The sequence below is a fragment of the Eutrema salsugineum genome, unplaced genomic scaffold (genome assembly GCF_000478725.1).
Source record: "Eutrema salsugineum unplaced genomic scaffold, Eutsalg1_0 scaffold_11, whole genome shotgun sequence".
NCBI lineage: Eukaryota > Viridiplantae > Streptophyta > Magnoliopsida > Brassicales > Brassicaceae > Eutrema > Eutrema salsugineum.
Window position 1 is genome coordinate 7,084,478 of NW_006256901.1, and position 6,207 is coordinate 7,090,684.

Consider the following 6,207-nt stretch of genomic DNA (forward strand, 5'->3'; position numbering starts at 1 on the left):
TCTCTGAGTTCTGTTGGAGACTTTGTTGTTGGGGAGAGACAAAACCTTGTTGTTGAGTGTTTTGAGGATACAAGTTCTGGTTTGGGGGATTCTTGTAGTAGGTAAAGCCCTTTTGGTAACCTTGTTGGCCACCTACAAAGTTCTCCTCAGCTATGATGTCTTCCCTTTGAAATGTGTCTTGAAACACATGATTCACATCTCTAACAAGGTTGGCTGACTGATGAGAAGCTAAGAGAAGTGTGTCTAGCTTCTCATTGAGAGACTTGATGTCTTTCCTTGTCCTTTCTTCTTCAGCATTCACAACTCCTCTTGAATTCCTTTCAAAGTCTGATCCATAAAGCTCATCACTCTGAGCTACATTCTCCACTAGGGTCATGGCATCATTGACTTCCTTGGTCATGAAATTACCATTTGAAGCTGTGTCCAAGAGAAGTCTGACCTTTGGTAAAGCACCTCTGTAGAAGGTACTTAGCAGCTGACAATCTGAGAATCCATGGTGAGGGCATTTCATGGTATACCCTCTAAATCTTTCCCAAGCCTCACAAAATGATTCATGGTTCTTCTGAATGAAACTTGAGATTTCATTTCTTAACCTTGCTGTTCTTGATGAAGAGAAGAACTTGGTTAGAAATGCTCTTTTGCATTGCTCCCATGTGTGGATGGATCCTCTTGGGAGGTTCTTTTCCCAATGATGTGCCTTATCTCCAAGGCTGAATGGGAACAATCTCAGTTTGAAGCTGTCTTCAGATACCCCATTGATCTTAGTGAGATCACAAACTCTGTCAAACTGATCCAGATGCTCCAAGGGATCCTCCATAGGTAAGCCATGAAACTTCTGATTCTGAACCATATTGATCAAAGAGGCCTTCACCTCAAAGTTGTTGTTTTGGACAGGAGGTGGCCTGATTCCTGCTCCATACTGGTGTGCATAAGCTCGGTCATTCTCACCAACAAAGACTGGTTGGGGCTGATGACGTATGGGTGGGTTTGGGTGGGGCTGTGGTGGATTAACCTGAGGTTGGTCTTGGTTCTGGTTACCCTGAGCGTGTCCCTGATGGACATGAGCCTGTTGAGCCTGAATTCCAATCCCATTAGCAGCTCTTTGACCTTGATCAGCTTCTTGAGCCTGATGCTCATTCCCAACTTGCTGATTCATTCCTAACCTCTCCAAGTGAACAGCTCTTTCTCTTTGTCTTCTGGCTTGGTTTCTTGTGATCATAAACCTGAGAACAAAGACAGAGCTTGATAGGTGATCAGTAAAACAAAATAAACTTGATCTCAAAAACTATATCAGAAACTAATGCTAACAATCCCCACACAATATGGCAACGGCGCCAATTGATAAGTAAGGTTTTTAAGGCCTTAAGAAGGGTTATCAATCCCCTTGTCAAAGTAGTATAAGGGGTGTCAATCCATATATGTGGTAGTTAGGCACTAGTTTATGTGATAAGTTCTTAAGTCAAGTGATCAAAGATGAGTTTTGGTGTGAACAAAGTAACAAGAAAGCATAAAACAAGAAACAAACAAGCTATGATTAATGAACTAAGCAAGCAAACAAAACAAGATGATGGTGATTAAGCAAATGATAAAAGCTAAACCTCTAGATGTGATCATTGATTAGGGTGCTTTAGATATTGAATCATGATGCTAAGAACATAATGCAACACTTGCTACTCTTTAGTCTAGGCTTCTTAATCAGATTAATTCATTCCCATGACAATAATCCCTTTGCAAATCACTTAATCAAGTCTAACAACCATTAGATATAATCAAGCAATCAGCAAGCATAATGCATCAAGCCTAATAAGTGACCAAACAATCTCTCAACCAAGAAGACTGAATCTTATACAGAAAGACATAACAAGCAATCACATGATCTCAAACATTTCAACTTAGAACTCTAATCTAGACTAATCCTCTCATGAAGGCATTAATCTCTACACTAATCCACTTTCAAACCAAATCATCATTTGTGAAATATGAATCAATGAGCATTAAGAAACAGTTCTAATATGTCATTCATGCATTTAACAAATCATTCCCATGATGAAAAAGGCATAAACCCTTAAGTTAGCTCTTTCAGGCATTTCATCAAACACTTTGTGGGTGGAGAAATGCCTAAGTTCTAGATCAAGCTTATAATGAGAGATCTAGCATTAAGAGCAGCAAACTAAGGAAATGAAATTAGAATCTAGACCCTAAACATCACAAATCAAACATCTAAGCACCCTAATCTACACACCTAGAAGTTTAAAAGATGACTACTCACTAATCATGAAGAACACATCTAATCTTTTGCAAGAGATGATGTTAATCATGATTAGAAGCAGAAATGAGATGATGAGATGATGAGAAACAGCTTTGGAATGATCAAATCCCTTAGATATCTCTTAATCAAACTCGTTTTTACACTAAAAAGGAAAGAAAAACAAGAGAAAACAAAGCTTAAGTCTTGGAAAAAAACCTAAAAAGCATATATAGTGTCTCTTGCGGACCGGGTCAGCCCAGGACAAACTGGGTCCTGACCCGGCTTTGATGGATAGTGGTGTGGTTTGCCACGGTCAGATGATGCTTGGACAGACCGTGGCAAACTGACCGTGGCAAACTGATAGTGTCAAAGTTCTTGGACAGATTCTTCATGATCAAGGTTGCCATGGCTTGATTTACACCATGTCTAGTGGCCGTGTCTCTTCTTTTCTGGGTTTGGGTGATGAACTTCTTGGATTGCCACGGTCTAGTAGCTCTTGGTAAAGCCCCGTGGCAAGTGGTCGTGTCAAAAGCCGAAGGTGTGTAAAAGTTGCCATGGTCAAGTCCTAGACCGTGGCATTCAAACCGTGTCAAAACCCGAATGCTTGTAAAGTTCCTCCCAGCCAAGTGTTTGTTTGCCACGGTCAGTGTAGAACGTGGCATGAAGATCGTGTCAATCGCCGAAGGTGTGTAAAAGTTGCCACGGTCAAGTCCCAGACCGTGGCATTCAAACCGTGTCATGTTTCACTTAGCTCGCATCATTCAGGGCTGTCTGGACCACTTCGCATTCCGGAGAGTGTAACTCATAAGATACTTGTCCGAATTGAGTGATTCCGGTTGTAGAGAAGAGAGGACGCATCTATCTACAACTTTGGTGAAGGAAGCTTCGGTGCTTGGGAAGTGGAAGGCTTCCTGGAGGGCTCATCTTCGCAGTGCATTTACACGATCAGAGAGAGGCGTCTAGACATGTGTCCATTCCGGAGACCGTATCTTCCTGCTCATAGCTCCGAATTGAATGATCTTGGACGTTCTGGAAAGAGGACTCAAATATCTCTGATTGCCATGAAGGCCCCAGAAACCGAATCGATCTGAAAGTGCACCGTCCTTCGCATTCTTCGGAGCTCATCGGCTTGGTCCAAAACGGCAGCGAGACAGGAGTTTCTTCCGACGAGCTTAACTTTCTTCTCACGTGTCCGAATTCCATAATTCCACTTGTTCTGGAACCGTGATCTAATCTAATCCAACTTTGATGAAGCCCCCGACAACTGAATCGGACCGGAAGGTTTCCCGGACAGGCGATCATTCAGGAGTATCGGATTGCTCCGGAATGGATGCGAGAGAGGTCTGTCTTCCGGTGACCGTATCTTTCCGCTCAGTGCTCCAAATGCCCTGATTCAACCTGTCCTGGGTTCGTGACTCAATTATCTCCAACTTTGCTGAAGACCCTGTAAGCTGAATCAGCCGGCAAGAGCTTCCGGTGACGCGATTTCGGATATGTATCTGCACCCGGGATTTTTGGCCGAGAGACTTGACCGCGGTACGTGTTTTTGGCCGAGAAAGCTACCCGCGGGCAGGATTTTGGCCGAGAATCTTCGGCCATCAGTACATCATTTTGCCTAGAAACCCGAAATTGCTCCTTTTCACCATTTTTGATCATTTCAACTCCATTTCTTCATCTGAATCACATCCTCCACTCCAAATAAGCTCCAAAAGCACCTGTTTAGCACTCCAAACCATGCAAAACTCTCTTGGACCTAATGCAATCTCCTAAGTCCTAAAACAATGCCTAAAACCTAAAATGTATGCAAATGAGACATAATTTGGACTAGAATATGTACATTAAATGATGCAATTTATGAATATATCACTCTCACATCAATAACTGCTCCTGCTGTGGCCAAGTATGGTCTGCCCAAGATAAGAGGATCAACTGCTTCCTCATCCATCTCTAGCACAACAAAATCAGTTGGAACCTCAAAACCACCTATCTTGCAGGCAGATCTTCCAACATCCCAACAGGTAACCTAACTGATCTGTCTGCAAGGACAAGAGAGATCCTAGCAGGTTTGAACAATGGCTTCAAGCTGACAGATGCTCCCAGATCACAAAGGCATCCGGAAAATAGCAGAGGCCCTATGGCACAAGGGAATGTAAAACTCCCTGGATCAGTCAACTTTCTTGGAATGGACTTTCTCTGAATGATGGCACTGCATTCATGACTCAATACCACCATACCTTGAAGCTCTTTAGTCTTGTTCAGAATATCATCTTTTAAGAACTTACCCATCTTTCGCATCATTAGAAATGCATCAATGAGAGGCATTGTGAGTGGTGTCTCATTGAGAGCCTTTTCAAATACAGCTCTTGCCTTGTCTACAAGCTGCTTCTTGAATCTCCCTGGAAATGGGAGCTTGGGTTGGTATGGAGGTGGTGGGACATATATCTTTTCTGGTTCAGATTCCTTTTCCACCTCTTTACCCTTATCTTTCCTAGATCTTTCAGCAACTTGATCATTTTTTAAGACTGCCTCCCCCTCAGTTTGATCATTGTCCTCAATGATCACATTGTTCTGCTCAATACCAGGTAGCTCTTTGCCACTTCTCAGTGTAATGGCTTTAGCATATTCCTTGGGGTTGGGTTCAGGCCTTGGTTCCTTGAGCTAGAGGCCTGGTTTTGCTTCAATTCCTTGATGTCCTGATGCATTGATGCATACTGGCTTGCAAACAATTGTTGACCCTGAAGCAGCTGTTGCAGGATCCCAACCATATCTGACCCCATCTGTGGCTGTTGATGAACAGGTGCTGGCTGAAACTGATGCTGAACCGGCGCATGCTGCTGGAACTGTGGTGGACCAAACCCTGGTGGTGCCTTTGGCTGTTGCTGTGAACTGAAACCAGAACCCTGAAATGGTTGTTGTTGTTGACTGAAACCCTGATTCTGAGCAAACTGATTCTTTGATTGGAAAGACCCTTGAAAGTTGTTCTTGGGAACAAAATTCTGTGGAGCTTGAGAAGTAGGGTAGACTTGGTCTTGTGGGTTTGCTACATTGGGATTCCTGTAAGAGAGGTTCTGATTGGCATTGGCATACTGATATCTTTGGAACCTCTGATTCCCAATATAGTTAAGCTCTTCCTGAGTAAGACCGTCTTCACTGATGTTCTCAAAGCATTGAGAAGGTTCCTCATACTCTCCTACAAAGTGCATTGGATTTTGAGTGGCCAATAACACCTTGTCCAGCTTGCTTTCAAGTGTTTTAAAGTCTTTCTCATACCTTTGATCCCTGCTTGAACTCTCACTCCTATTGGTTCTATCAAAGTCTTCTCCATATGTATCATTGCTCATTGCTAAGTTCTCAACCAGCTCTAAAGCAGCATGAATCTCCTTTCCCAGAAATTTACCGTTGGAGGCAGTATCCAGCTGGTTCCTAATCTTGGGAAGAGCCCCTCTATAAAGTGTGCTGAGAAGTGAAGCCTCACTAAACCCATGGTGTGGGCATTGGTTGGTGTAGCTCCTGAATCTCTCATATGCTTCACCAAAACTCTCATTGCTGTGTTGAGTGAAGCTAGAGATTTGGTTTCTCAGTTTAGCTGTTCTGGAGGTGGAGAAGAACTTAGATAGAAAGGCTTGCTTGCATTGCTACCAGGTCTGAATGGAGCCTCTTGGGAGGTTCTTCTCCCATTGGTGTGCTTTGTCACCAAGACTGAAGGAGAATAATCTGAGCTTGAAACTGTCCTTAGAAACTCCATTTATCTTTGTCAAGTCACAAACCTTATCAAATTGATCCAAGTGTTCCAAGGGATCTTCCATTGCTAATCCATGGAACTTTGAGTTTTGGACCATATTCAGCAAAGATGCCTTGACTTCAAAATTGTTGTTTTGCACAGGTGGTGCTTGAATTCCAGCTCCATACTGATGAGCATTGTGTCATTCTCTCCAACATAGACCTGTGGCTGCTCATAT

At 43.0% G+C, this 6,207-nt stretch overlaps 2 non-coding genes across 2 annotated transcripts; both read left to right on the forward strand.

The window, feature by feature from the left end:
* Window positions 1-488: 488 nt before the first annotated feature.
* LOC112089991 lies at window positions 489-595 on the forward strand. The gene has a single exon (XR_002901350.1). It is a non-coding gene; the product is annotated as a small nucleolar RNA R71 (small nucleolar RNA).
* A 5,130-nt stretch (window positions 596-5,725) lies between these two features.
* LOC112090177 lies at window positions 5,726-5,832 on the forward strand. The gene has a single exon (XR_002901525.1). It is a non-coding gene; the product is annotated as a small nucleolar RNA R71 (small nucleolar RNA).
* The last annotated feature ends 375 nt before the right edge of the window (window positions 5,833-6,207 follow it).